This window comes from Tachypleus tridentatus, chromosome 7 (genome assembly GCF_004210375.1).
Source record: "Tachypleus tridentatus isolate NWPU-2018 chromosome 7, ASM421037v1, whole genome shotgun sequence".
NCBI classification, from domain to species: Eukaryota; Metazoa; Arthropoda; class Merostomata; order Xiphosura; family Limulidae; genus Tachypleus; species Tachypleus tridentatus.
Genome location: NC_134831.1, coordinates 159,774,766 through 159,790,407, shown reverse-complemented (window position 1 = coordinate 159,790,407; position 15,642 = coordinate 159,774,766). Strand labels below are relative to the sequence as shown.

Genomic DNA, 15,642 nt, shown 5'->3' with positions numbered 1-15,642 from the left:
ACGTTTTTATGGAAGAGCAATCTAGAAGAATTGCGCATGGTAACGTTTTATTTCAGTAGCGTGCATATGTATATGATAACCAAAGACTGAAATAGTTAATATACTATTAGACAAAAACTTTCATTGTATCTGAAAAGGACTTATGTGTACAAGCTAAAAATCATACCCAAAATTTTCCATCAAATTTCCTCACGTGAATTCTTCAAGGTCTTAAAGCCAGTGCAGCAGTATGCCGTATCGATTATATTCCCAGAAAAGTAGGTTATAGAGCGAGTGACGTTACACCAGGCAAACGACAGCCACTTCGGCCCATTGCTGATACATTGCAAGCATGCACTTGAAAACTTTGTGTGTTTACACATAGAAATTGCTTTGTTGTTCGAAAGGTTCGTTTTAAACGTTTTGAAATTATCATGGATGGTTAGAAGAGTGTATATGGCTGAAAACCAGTGAACGTGGATGTTGGAATATTTTCAAAGAAAAGGAAACTTTTCTTCACAAATTTCTTCCGAAATCGGATCATAAACGTCACATGGTTGTCTTGTAAACCCATGTGAAGTGAACTGCAACGGAAAGTTTTCATGTTTGTAGTAGATATTTCACTGATTCTGGTTTTGGGAATAAACTTAAAATCCTCATGGGTTTCTCCAGGAAACTACTGATGAAGAAGGGGACCGTGCTGAATGGAAGAGATAATAAAGAACTATCTGCACACGAGATTGGTGTTGCTGTATACGATTGAATATTATTAACATTATTAGATTATTATAACTGTTCTTTGGATCATAGTTTAGGGTATTTGTAATAACTAGCCACAACTACCGTCATGGATTATCGCCCAATACCGGAACTTGTCAGGAGAGCTTGCAATACAGCACACATTATTAGTCAAAACACTGTTTATATGAGTGGCTTATAATATATTTAAAATAACCATGTTAGGTAAAGACATAGTTGAGGTTGGGCTGTGGTGTTCAGAATATTGTATTGTGGCAAACTACTTTAGGAAGATGAGCACGTGGTTTAGAATAATGAATTCTGGGTAAAGTTAGTGCTACTTTAGACCATGATGTTCCAAATGCTGTGATCATAGAATACTAATGCGTTATAAAGAAAGAAGTACAAGAAGAAGACCAGAACATGTCTTTATTTTCCAATCTCTGTTAACGTGTTTCATCATCTATATGGCTAACCTGTTAAATATTTTGCTTTCTATTTCTATGGTTAATTAAATTTTATGGTTTCACTTTATGATGATATTTCTAGAACAGTCCATTTACCATATTAATTTTGTTTAGCCAAAAGAAAATTAATGAGAACGGCAGCATAAAGATAAAACAAATTTACACACTCACAGTTTCCATCCAGTAAGGTCATTTCAGATTAGATACTACAGGATCAAGTTTACCCTTCACTCACTAAGTTATTACTTTCATAGATGACATGACGAATGCTCTTATTCGTTGAGACCAGTGTACTACAGAAGGTAAGATGATGATAATTTCATTCTTGTTAAAGATGTCGATCTGAAGTTCTTGTGTATGAATATATTGCCATCTACTGGTGGATATATTACAATTGCTAAAAATTTGATGAAGATGAGAAGAATTGTTAGCAGTAGCAATATTCTAATAATTTATTATTTTACTTTCTTTGTTTTAATAAAAGAAAGACCAATGTGATGAGTTTATTCCAATGTTAAAGTTTTACAAAGAAATATGATTATTAATTCTTGCTACAATACAACATAAATTCTTTTAATAAACTGTGGTATCCAAGTTCACTGATGTCTATCAGAAAAGTTTCAAAGCATCTGCTAAACGCAAACTAAGAATAAATTGAACACGTGCAATACAAAAGAGGAAGAATAGAACTAGCATGACATGGAAAAATTGTTATTATATAAAACAGTGTTTCTTGAAAATACTAAAACAACAAATTTCACAATATGGAAGTGTTGATTTTATCAACATGCTTCTGTAACCAACTCTTTATGTTTAACCTTCCATTGATATATGAACAATTTCACTTGTGATCCGTTAGGAAAAGCAGACAGAAACACATCGAAAGCAGCTTCAGACATGATATTGTACTTGACTTGCTACACAGTATCTGTCAAGGTGGATCAAAGCTTTTGAATACTTTTATGTGTCATTTGGAGACTTCCATGCTTTTAGTACATGATCGTTGAGCTGGTGATTCGCTGATGTATTTCAGTCACGTTACCACTTCAAATCACTTTTCGAAGCTGAAACAGTGTGGGGAATACCTTACTTTTTAGCCTGAAACATTTCGGTTCAAATAAAAACAGATTGCACACCTTACTGTTTTTTCAAGAGAAACGTACATCACTGGTTCATGAGAGGCCTGTTAAATTTTACATTGAACTTATGTAACACTTCACGAAAGGTTCTCTACAAAGTTGTTAAAATTTTCTAGCAGGAATATTTTGTTCCTACTTACAGGTTGTGTGTTCGACTATTTCTTGTGTTAGTAGGTAATTTGTTTCTTTTAGTAACTGTTTAATTACATTACTTGTAAACAAAGTGTTAATAACATGGTCTACCTGTAGTAACAACATGTGTTTTTGTCATACACACAAATACCAACAAATATGTAAAATAAAGCTATAGTAGATAGATTTAAGTAGCTCATTCATACTTTAGCGAAAAAAGTCAACTTTTAAAAATAAAAATTAAACTATTTTAGGTTTTACAGAGACTTAAATAAGCCCTCTTTTCAGGCTGTAGCTTTGCGAGAAATTCCAACAAGCAAGCAAACACATAATACTAATAAATATGTAAAACAAGACTATAAACCTAAGTTGAGGCAAATTATAATTTGTATGCAGTCTTTTGGAATATACTGACAATATTTGGCTTTCTAAACTGTGAGTAATTCAGTCAAATATATAAGTAAAAACTATAATAAAAAGGACTAGATAATTTAATATAAAATTATGTATATTATATAAAATATTAATTTTACGATTTTATTACTAAAGCATAAAAGGTATAAAGTTGATGACGTAATCATATGTTGAGATATGTTGATTTATATTACCAACTGATGGTTCACTGTTGAACTATCTGCGCATTACTCATCTTACTCCCTTTCTTGCATTACGGCCTCTAATGTCACCTCGTGGAACTATGACTCTTAACAATGCACTCTCTCGCGGCAGACACTCTACGCCTATCAAGGGGCATGTAGGTATGATAACTTCCACCAGTATTGGATTAACTACTTACTATATACGGTCATGACGTAATAACTCCCTAAACCCGTCTGTGAATGTACAGATATCTACGTTATAGTCATAAATTAAAGGAAAAGTAAAGAAAATAGTTTTCAAAATCTTTAAAATTAATACGAAATATGTTCTCTTAAATTAAATATGAAAGTGAATTGAATAATTTATTCAGAGTTAAACATGTAACGTCTATATATTCACGATCTAAAATCAATGTTCTTTCTCGTTATTAATAAGCATGAGGTAAATGATTGGAATTAATCCATGAACAAACAAATATTTAAAGTTCTGTTAATAGTGAAGAGTAAACATGAAATGTGGATAAAAGAAACTCTGTTGGTTAACGGACCTAAATCGATATTAATGGTACAAAGTAAACCTGTTTTTTTTACAAATATCTTTTTATCTATCTTATTGGCGAATTTTGTTTGTTGAGATAACACAAAAATTTTAAAGTATAGTTTACAAGAATCTGATGGTAAAAAAGTTAAAAACGCTTCTGGAACCTGATAAAAATCTTCTTTTTTACATGATTAAAACAATGTATAAAAATTCATGAAAAGGAAGTACAACCATTCTCAAAGTTTTAATTTTAAAAATCCAAACATTGGACTTGATGGAATCAAAGATAATTAAAATTTAGTGAAATACAAATGAGTCAATAGATGTATACACCAGAAAAGACAAGAACTGCTTTGTTGTAATATAAAAGTGAACTAAAACATGAAAGGTCACGTGTCAGCTAGAACCATGTTTTCAGTAACTCTTGATCATGTGATACAATGACGTCATAAAACTTCATTCTACATATAATGCTTCCTCCGTAGGACGACTATAAAATCTTTGGTACTAACAATAATCTTCAGAAAATAATACAGCTCAGTATATCTGCTTATTAGATACACCATGTATTATACAGTTCAAGTTTTCTGTACTTTGCCTCTCTTCTTCTTGACCCAGGCTGACGTTCATCACCACACTACTTGTAGCACTGTTGGTTCACTGGAAGGAATTATTGATTCTTTGTCGTCTGCAGTGGAAGAATTAACAGATCTAGCTAAACAGAAAATTACCACAATAGAAGGTAATACATTTTTTAAGAATTTACTTCTTGGAAATTAACCTCATTCCCGTAACTAAGACAGCGTTAATGATTAATATCAGAATGTTGGTAAGCATATTTAGGTTTCGAATGAATATTGATACAAATTTGTAACTATACTTTACTATTTGTTGTTCTCAACCAGGCCCTATCTGTTCAAAATACGATGTGTTTCACTTCACAACGCCCATCTCCGCCAACGAAACACAAATCAATGAAAAACCTCAATTCCAGAAGATTGCGCCTCTATCTACCAACAAGGAAACCAAACAAGCGGTATCTATAAGATATGGCCTCATTTCCTGAACCACCCAATCTCTACATACTGTGATATGGAGACTGTAGGTGGAGGGTGGACGGTAGGTGATCCACAAAAAAAATTATGATATCCAAAATACGTACTGAGAAAATAATAAGTCAGAAAAATGAAGACTTTAGTAATATGAACACCCATTGTTAATTATAAGACATAGGTTGCATCATACTGTAAACCTGAAACCAAAATTCAACTAATTGTTCTAGACGACCTAGCTGCAGCTTATAAAATCCTGGTATTATTTTTACAGATATGATACCTGATATGAAATATATATTTTATGAGCACGTCATGAATTTCGTTAAAAGAAATTTCGATTTATATAACAAAGTACTTTTTCTCTCTATTTCATTAGCTAATTCAAAGAAGGGGTGATTTTGGAGACCCAGTTGAAAACTTTTTCCAAACGTGGAATAATTACAAAACTGGATTTGGAAACGTAACTAGAGAATTTTGGTTAGGTAATTATTTTTACTCTATAGACACAAAATAATTTTTTTTTTTTAATTTTAGTATTTTATAAAGTTACTTATTAAATAAAAATACAAAACAGATAATACAAATTCAGAATACTTCTTGTAATGTTGATACCTTTCGTAGAAAATAGACATAGTATCTTCGTATATTGCATGTACAAGGAAACGACATCATATTCGCTTTAACCAATCAAAACAATATGGTACTTCGAATTGATTTAGAAGATATGGAAGGTGGTCAAAGATATGCAGAATATGATGAGTTCTTGGTGCGAAGTGAAATGGAACTGTATAAAATGAGTTATAAAACGTACAAGGGTGACGCAGGTGAGAATTTTCATTGTACATTGCATAGATAAAACACATCGTATTTATAACATTTTGTGATGTAAATTTATTTACAAATAACAAATGCTACTAAAGTACATAATGTTTTACAATTTTCTTTGAAGAAAGATTTGAGAGTTTAGTAATGGTCAATGAATTTTTTTTCGTTTTGTTAAGAAACATTGATTAAATAAATTCCAAATAAAATTACACTTTAATGATCAACAGAAGAATATAAACACGTATTTAATTCAAATATCTCACAATTGAATACGTTGCTTCACCTTATATTTTGACGTCACGATTATGTTTCGTGGGTCAACATTTTGATGATATTTTTTACTTCCTTGCTTTTAGGGGACTCGCTTTCAACCCACAATAATATGATGTTTACCACAAGAGACAGAGATAATGATAAATCGGAAAAGAACTGTGCTACGATTTACAAAGGTGGCTGGTGGTATAATAATTGTCACAAGTCAAATTTAAACGGTTTGTTTCTTGGTGGACCACATGCAGAATCTGCCGTTGGTATTAACTGGTATCATTGGAAAGGACACAAATATTCTCTGAAGAAAACTGAGATGAAAATACGACCTATTGAATTTATTTCAAGGAAATAACCACAGAAATGAAACATAGAAATATAAATACTTTTTAAGACTGAGTTGTGTAGTTGTGTTCATTATATCTTTATAGTTGTCACTATCAGATAATAGTTAGAAATTTTAAACAAATATGTATCGTAAATCTAATGAGAATTATAATAGTGTTGAACTTTTTGTTTTGAATAAATAATTAATAATAATTGATAATGTGATAATTTGTTCTTTATACTTTGGAATTTGACAGATTAGTTGAGACATGTCTTATGGATTTTATACTTAAATGTTGGTAACATGTTTTTTGTTTTGTAAGTCAACACATTTACTCCTGACTCAGCTGGTTTCAGATGCTTAATATCCAGACTAAAATATTTTACTTTAAAGATCCCCTCATGAGGGAGGAGAAACAGTCAGTAGGATCCACTTATTGGCGGCCCGGCATGGCCAAGTGGGTTAAGGCGTGCGACTCGTAATCTGAGGGTCGCAGGTTCGAATCCCCATCGCACTAAGCATTCTCGCTCTTTTAGCATAATGTCTCGGCCAATCTCATTATTCGTTGGTAAAAGAGTAGCCCAAGAATTGGCAGTGGGTGGTGATGACTAGCTGCCTTCCATCTAGTCTTACACTGCTAAATTAGGGACGGCTAGCACAGATAGCCCTCGAGTAGCTTTGTGCGAAATTCAAAACAAGCAAACAAACAAACAATCATTCGTAAAGAACTGTTGAAAGAATTTCATTTGGTGTTCCAGTTTAAGTTTAAAACCTTTATGGTTTGAAATTCACTGTATCTGTTTATGCACAGCTTTAACTATGTGTTCTTAAATATCAGACTCCATTAACCAATATTACAACATAAATTTCTTTATAAATTAGACTCTTTACAAAAGTAGGCCTGAAAGAAAACGACAACCATGAAACTTTTCTTGTATGGAGCTTTTATCAATTAACTAAAACATTTATATTGGGTAGAGATAGATATATCGTTGTAGATGTGAGGAAAAGAACTCAGGAAATATATTTAATAAGCTGATCAGATAAAGTGAGAGATCAGTTGATCATAAATTTTCACGATTTGCCTCAAATGTCAAAGTTTTAAAGTGAAAGAGAGTAAGATAAAAGAAAAATATACTTTAATAAGATGTGAATAGTGTTATAATGCATGTCATAGCTGAAGTGTATACGGTTTCTGTGCCTGAAGAACATGTTAAAACTATTTGTAGATGTAAACCAAGAATATTGGAAAATACATGAATATTCAGCGTAGACAAGTTGAAGGAATGTACCCTGTAGATTTTAATTTCTGATAACAACTGACAAAAGAAATATGATAAAAAGAAACTAGATTAACGTTTACTACTGTGATCATATCTCAATATATCTCAATTCACTTCTATGCCTAAAAATGATAGGAATAAAACAACAACGTTTATGAAACTCTTTGCATATCCAAATCAATTCAAAGTAATGATACTTCTACTGTTTTCATTAGTTAAAGCGAATATTATGTCATTTTCTGTGGAATGTATAATCTGTAATGTCAAACAGTAAATGTGTTGGACTTGTAAAATGTAAAAGAATAAATACTTGAATCTTAATAAAATGTCATTTTAACATTATGACTGCCAATTCTTTTGCTTTGGTTATAAAGTATGTTCATTTATGAAAAATGTATTTTATACTTTGCTAATCTAATAAGTTTAAATGATATAGTGTATATAAAGTGAAGTTCTAAAATGTTCAGAAATAGAAGTTTTGGTTTGTCTGTCAGTTTTATATAAATGAAAGCATTACTTTTTTCAGGCATAGCGAACACGTCACTTGATTTTACACAATGGTCAAGCTTTTAGAATTTTCTATCAGCTGTGATTCATCAGACTATCTAAACAACAGGGTTGAAATAGTGACCAATGAGTAGTGAACGTTTGTTTTTCGAAATAGAAAGCTCTAAAGAAAACAAAATCGTAATAATATACTTATCGAGCTTTTAGCCAACACATGTATAAAGTTTCAATCAGCGAGAAACAAGACACAGACAAAGATTTATGAAAATATTTATATAAAGGCAATAATATAATTTTCTGCAATAATTATATTTAAACATACTTATTTATATAGATTATCTGAATTTTAGCAAAACAAGTAATGTTCAAAAGTGAGCATGAAACTGTTGTAAATAAGCTTCCTTTTCAGAATAAATGAGTGTCTTAAATTTATTAATTACAGAATTAAATTGGAAATAAATGTTTAACATATAAATTGTGAGAAAGTGCAAAAAGTGTCTTGTAAATTAGATACAGAAACAAATCTATGATGAGTATATTAAATGTATACAAAATCTATAATTAAAACGAAGCAACTACCTGTATCATTGAATATGTATAAACAAAAAATGTGTGTTAAATCTTATAAAACTATTCTATTCAATAGTATGTTAAATGTGTCAGTCACACTGTCTGCATATAGAAACAACGTGTGTTTTTGTAAGACACACGTCATATCAATAAATATATAAAATAAAGCTATAAACATAAGTTGAGACTTGTTTTTCACAGAATTAATAAGCATGAGGTAAACGATTGGAATTAATTCGTGAAGAAACAAATAATTAATGTCGTATCAACAAGTAATAGTAAACAAAAACTACGCATAAAAGAAACTCTGTTGATTAACAGACCTAACTCAAAGTTAATGGTAGAAAGAAAGTTTGTTATTTTACAAGTATATTCTTAGTAACTTTTGTTTGCTGTTGTGAAAGCACAAACATTTTAAAGTACAAGTAAGTCGAATCTGATGGTATAACGGCTTGAAAGGCTTCTATTAAGTTAATGGAACCTGAAAATATCTTCTTATTAAAATGTAAAAAGAATGTATGAAACTTCGTGTAACGAAAAAACAAACATTCTAAAAATTTCGCAATAAAAACATTTCAAACATTGGTCTTGATGTAATCAAAGGGAGTCAAAAGTTAGGGAAATATAAACGTAGTCAATAGATGTGTACACCAATAGAGACAAGAACTGGTTTGTTGTAATATAAAAGTGAATTACACCGTATAATATCACGTGTTAGATAGATCCATATTTTCAAAAACTTCTGATCAAATGATAAAGAGACGTCATAAAGCTTCCCTTCAGATATCATGTTTCTTGTGTAGAACGACAATAAAATCCTAGGTTCTAAAAAATATTTGTGAGGAGAATGTGTCTCACTACCCGTGTCTATTCAATAAATCATAGTTCAATATTTATGTAGTTGCCCCTATCCTTCTTGACCTAGGCTAATGTTCATCACCACACTGCTTGTAGCACTTTTGGTTCACTTTTAGAAATTATTGATTCTTTGTGGTCTACAGTGGAAGAATTAACAGATCTAGCTAAACAGAGAATTACTAAGTTAGAAGGTAATACTTTTTTTTTTATGAATTCGCTACTTGGAAAATAAACCAATTACATTAACTGAGACACAGTTAATGATATCGTTGATTTCAGTATACTGGTAAGCATTTTGAAGTTTTGAATGAATATTGATATAAATTTATAATGGTTCTTCACTTTTGTTGTTATCTTCCAGGCCCTATTCGTTCTAGACACGGTGTGTTCACTCCACAATGCCCATCTCTACTGACACAACCCAAAAGACTGAAACATCTACTCTTATCTGCCAACAAGTAAACCAAACCAACGATATCTACAAGGTATAGCCTCATTTTCTGAACCAACCATTCTCTCTACACTGTGGTATGGGACTGTAGGTGGAGGGTGGACGGTAGGTGATCCAGAAGAAGTTTATGATATCCAAAATACGTCTGAGAGAATTATAAATTCGAAGAATGAAGACTTTAGTGATATGAAAACATATCTTGTTAACTTTTATATTTTAACATTACTAATTATGTCTCGTTTAATCACAAAACTAAAATAATGTTGCTACTGTTTACTCGTGATAAAGACATTAGATTGCACGATGCTGGAAACGTGAAACCATAATTTGAGTATTTGTCCAATACGACCGATTTTTCATCTGCAGCTTATAAAGTTCTGTTATTATTATTACGGAGATTATGTCACTGGTATCGTGAAGAATTGATCCGGAAGTGATATATATATATATATAAATAGTTAATACTAAGATTTGTGTTTATTAAACTCCTTTATAAAAATATAATTATAAATTATGATTCTTATTGGAAAATGTTGTCAAAAGCACGTCATGAAGTTTGTTAAATGTAATTTCTGTTTACACATCATATTACAATTTCTATTGATTTCATTAGTTAATTCAAAGAAAGGTTGATTTTGGAGACCCATTTGAGGAATATTATCAAACGTGGAATATGTACAAAACTGGATTTGGAAATTTAACAAGAACATTTTGGTTAGGTAACTGTATTTACAATATAGACACAATATTTGTTTTATTTATTAAAACTTTTAAAGCTATTTATTAAATGAAATGATTATAGAGCTGATATTAATTCAGAATACTTTAGCAGTGTTGATGCTTTTCACAGATAATACACATCTTATTATCGTGTATTAGATCTACCAGGTAATGACAATATATTCGCTTTAACCAACCAGAACAATACACTACATCGAATAAATGTAGAAGATATGGAAGATTGTCAAAGATATGCAGAATATGATGAATTCTTGGTGTAAAGTGAAAGGTAACTGAATACAATGAGTATTGAAACTACAATGGTGACGCAGGTGATAAATTTCATTCTTAGATTTTTCTGACAAGGATTTAAGGGTTTTTAACTGGTCAAATGAGATGAAGAACTAATGATTGTTTTAGTTTTCCATATTTTATTAAAGTATGTGACTAAAGAACACGCTGTTTTACCTTATATTTCTTCGTAAATATCGTGTCTCGTGGGTCAACGTTTTAAAGATATTTTTTATTTCCCTGCTTTCAGAAGACTCGCTTTCAGTCCATAATAATATGATGTTTACAACAAGAGACAGAGATAGCGATAATGGGGAACAGAAGCATGCTGCAACTTAAAATGTGGTTTTGGCATAATAAATGTCATGAATCTAATTTAAACAGTGTGTGTATGTTTTTCTTACAGCAAAGCCATATCCGGTTGTCTGCTGAAGAACTTGCCATTAATATTAATCGGTATGAATGGAAAGGATAGAAATATTCTCTGAAGAAATGTAATTGGCGAATAATGTCAGTGTTGCAATAACGAATATCTAATTTCCGTAATTATCATAACGTTCACATTTTCTCAATATCTAAAAAAGAAGAATTTAAGTTTTACAGATCTGTGTTGTTACATGTCAGACGAAATGTATTAGTTCTTTTTAGGTTATATTCAAATATTCAAGTTGAGGTCACTGACTGTCCTGTGATCAATGAGGAAAGGTCAGTATGACAATATATCTGAGTGGAAAGTATAGAAAGATTAAACGCTGACTGAAGGTATATACAAACGCTTGTTACACTCTTGGCTATTCTAGTTGTAGCCAGAGATTAAAATAATTGTCACTCTTTCGTTAAAGCCGTGAGAAGCTGAACAATTACTTGAGGTGTACACAAACCAATGAACGACTCAGTGCTCTAGCCTTTAATACATAGTCATTATGATACTGCTATCAACACTGAAGTTATATTAACGTTTTTTATGGAAGAGCAATCTAGAAGAATTGCGCATGGTAACGTTTTATTTCAGTAGCGTGCATATGTATATGATAACCAAAGACTGAAATAGTTAATATACTATTAGACAAAAAACTTTCATTGTATCTGAAAAGGACTTATGTGTACAAGCTAAAAATCATACCCAAAAATTTTCCATCAAATTTCCTCACGTGAATTCTTCAAGGTCTTAAAGCCAGTGCAGCAGTATGCCGTATCGATTATATTCCCAGAAAAGTAGGTTATAGAGCGAGTGACGTTACACCAGGCAAACGACAGCCACTTCGGCCCATTGCTGATACATTGCAAGCATGCACTTGAAAACTTTGTGTGTTTACACATAGAAATTGCTTTGTTGTTCGAAAGGTTCGTTTTAAACGTTTTGAAATTATCATGGATGGTTAGAAGAGTGTATATGGCTGAAAACCAGTGAACGTGGATGTTGGAATATTTTCAAAGAAAAGGAAACTTTTCTTCACAAATTTCTTCCGAAATCGGATCATAAACGTCACATGGTTGTCTTGTAAACCCATGTGAAGTGAACTGCAACGGAAAGTTTTCATGTTTGTAGTAGATATTTCACTGATTCTGGTTTTGGGAATAAACTTAAAATCCTCATGGGTTTCTCCAGGAAACTACTGATGAAGAAGGGGACCGTGCTGAATGGAAGAGATAATAAAGAACTATCTGCACACGAGATTGGTGTTGCTGTATACGATTGAATATTATTAACATTATTAGATTATTATAACTGTTCTTTGGATCATAGTTTAGGGTATTTGTAATAACTAGCCACAACTACCGTCATGGATTATCGCCCAATACCGGAACTTGTCAGGAGAGCTTGCAATACAGCACACATTATTAGTCAAAACACTGTTTATATGAGTGGCTTATAATATATTTAAAATAACCATGTTAGGTAAAGACATAGTTGAGGTTGGGCTGTGGTGTTCAGAATATTGTATTGTGGCAAACTACTTTAGGAAGATGAGCACGTGGTTTAGAATAATGAATTCTGGGTAAAGTTAGTGCTACTTTAGACCATGATGTTCCAAATGCTGTGATCATAGAATACTAATGCGTTATAAAGAAAGAAGTACAAGAAGAAGACCAGAACATGTCTTTATTTTCCAATCTCTGTTAACGTGTTTCATCATCTATATGGCTAACCTGTTAAATATTTTGCTTTCTATTTCTATGGTTAATTAAATTTTATGGTTTCACTTTATGATGATATTTCTAGAACAGTCCATTTACCATATTAATTTTGTTTAGCCAAAAGAAAATTAATGAGAACGGCAGCATAAAGATAAAACAAATTTACACACTCACAGTTTCCATCCAGTAAGGTCATTTCAGATTAGATACTACAGGATCAAGTTTACCCTTCACTCACTAAGTTATTACTTTCATAGATGACATGACGAATGCTCTTATTCGTTGAGACCAGTGTACTACAGAAGGTAAGATGATGATAATTTCATTCTTGTTAAAGATGTCGATCTGAAGTTCTTGTGTATGAATATATTGCCATCTACTGGTGGATATATTACAATTGCTAAAAATTTGATGAAGATGAGAAGAATTGTTAGCAGTAGCAATATTCTAATAATTTATTATTTTACTTTCTTTGTTTTAATAAAAGAAAGACCAATGTGATGAGTTTATTCCAATGTTAAAGTTTTACAAAGAAATATGATTATTAATTCTTGCTACAATACAACATAAATTCTTTTAATAAACTGTGGTATCCAAGTTCACTGATGTCTATCAGAAAAGTTTCAAAGCATCTGCTAAACGCAAACTAAGAATAAATTGAACACGTGCAATACAAAAGAGGAAGAATAGAACTAGCATGACATGGAAAAATTGTTATTATATAAAACAGTGTTTCTTGAAAATACTAAAACAACAAATTTCACAATATGGAAGTGTTGATTTTATCAACATGCTTCTGTAACCAACTCTTTATGTTTAACCTTCCATTGATATATGAACAATTTCACTTGTGATCCGTTAGGAAAAGCAGACAGAAACACATCGAAAGCAGCTTCAGACATGATATTGTACTTGACTTGCTACACAGTATCTGTCAAGGTGGATCAAAGCTTTTGAATACTTTTATGTGTCATTTGGAGACTTCCATGCTTTTAGTACATGATCGTTGAGCTGGTGATTCGCTGATGTATTTCAGTCACGTTACCACTTCAAATCACTTTTCGAAGCTGAAACAGTGTGGGGAATACCTTACTTTTTAGCCTGAAACATTTCGGTTCAAATAAAAACAGATTGCACACCTTACTGTTTTTTCAAGAGAAACGTACATCACTGGTTCATGAGAGGCCTGTTAAATTTTACATTGAACTTATGTAACACTTCACGAAAGGTTCTCTACAAAGTTGTTAAAATTTTCTAGCAGGAATATTTTGTTCCTACTTACAGGTTGTGTGTTCGACTATTTCTTGTGTTAGTAGGTAATTTGTTTCTTTTAGTAACTGTTTAATTACATTACTTGTAAACAAAGTGTTAATAACATGGTCTACCTGTAGTAACAACATGTGTTTTTGTCATACACACAAATACCAACAAATATGTAAAATAAAGCTATAGTAGATAGATTTAAGTAGCTCATTCATACTTTAGCGAAAAAAGTCAACTTTTAAAAATAAAAATTAAACTATTTTAGGTTTTACAGAGACTTAAATAAGCCCTCTTTTCAGGCTGTAGCTTTGCGAGAAATTCCAACAAGCAAGCAAACACATAATACTAATAAATATGTAAAACAAGACTATAAACCTAAGTTGAGGCAAATTATAATTTGTATGCAGTCTTTTGGGAATATACTGACAATATTTGGCTTTCTAAACTGTGAGTAATTCAGTCAAATATATAAGTAAAAACTATAATAAAAAAGGACTAGATAATTTAATATAAAATTATGTATATTATATAAAATATTAATTTTACGATTTTATTACTAAAGCATAAAAGGTATAAAGTTGATGACGTAATCATATGTTGAGATATGTTGATTTATATTACCAACTGATGGTTCACTGTTGAACTATCTGCGCATTACTCATCTTACTCCCTTTCTTGCATTACGGCCTCTAATGTCACCTCGTGGAACTATGACTCTTAACAATGCACTCTCTCGCGGCAGACACTCTACGCCTATCAAGGGGCATGTAGGTATGATAACTTCCACCAGTATTGGATTAACTACTTACTATATACGGTCATGACGTAATAACTCCCTAAACCCGTCTGTGAATGTACAGATATCTACGTTATAGTCATAAATTAAAGGAAAAGTAAAGAAAATAGTTTTCAAAATCTTTAAAAATTAATACGAAATATGTTCTCTTAAATTAAATATGAAAGTGAATTGAATAATTTATTCAGAGTTAAACATGTAACGTCTATATATTCACGATCTAAAATCAATGTTCTTTCTCGTTATTAATAAGCATGAGGTAAATGATTGGAATTAATCCATGAACAAACAAATATTTAAAGTTCTGTTAATAGTGAAGAGTAAACATGAAATGTGGATAAAAGAAACTCTGTTGGTTAACGGACCTAAATCGATATTAATGGTACAAAGTAAACCTGTTTTTTTTACAAATATCTTTTTTATCTATCTTATTGGCGAATTTTGTTTGTTGAGATAACACAAAAATTTTAAAGTATAGTTTACAAGAATCTGATGGTAAAAAAGTTAAAAACGCTTCTGGAACCTGATAAAAAATCTTCTTTTTTACATGATTAAAACAATGTATAAAAATTCATGAAAAGGAAGTACAACCATTCTCAAAGTTTTAATTTTAAAAAATCCAAACATTGGACTTGATGGAATCAAAGATAATTAAAATTTAGTGAAATACAAATGAGTCAATAGATGTATACAC

At 31.2% G+C, this 15,642-nt stretch overlaps 1 pseudogene; it reads left to right on the top strand.

The window, feature by feature from the left end:
• Nucleotides 1–4,078: 4,078 nt before the first annotated feature.
• Nucleotides 4,079–6,295, top strand: LOC143258195 (techylectin-5B-like; annotated as a pseudogene).
• The last annotated feature ends 9,347 nt before the right edge of the window (nt 6,296–15,642 follow it).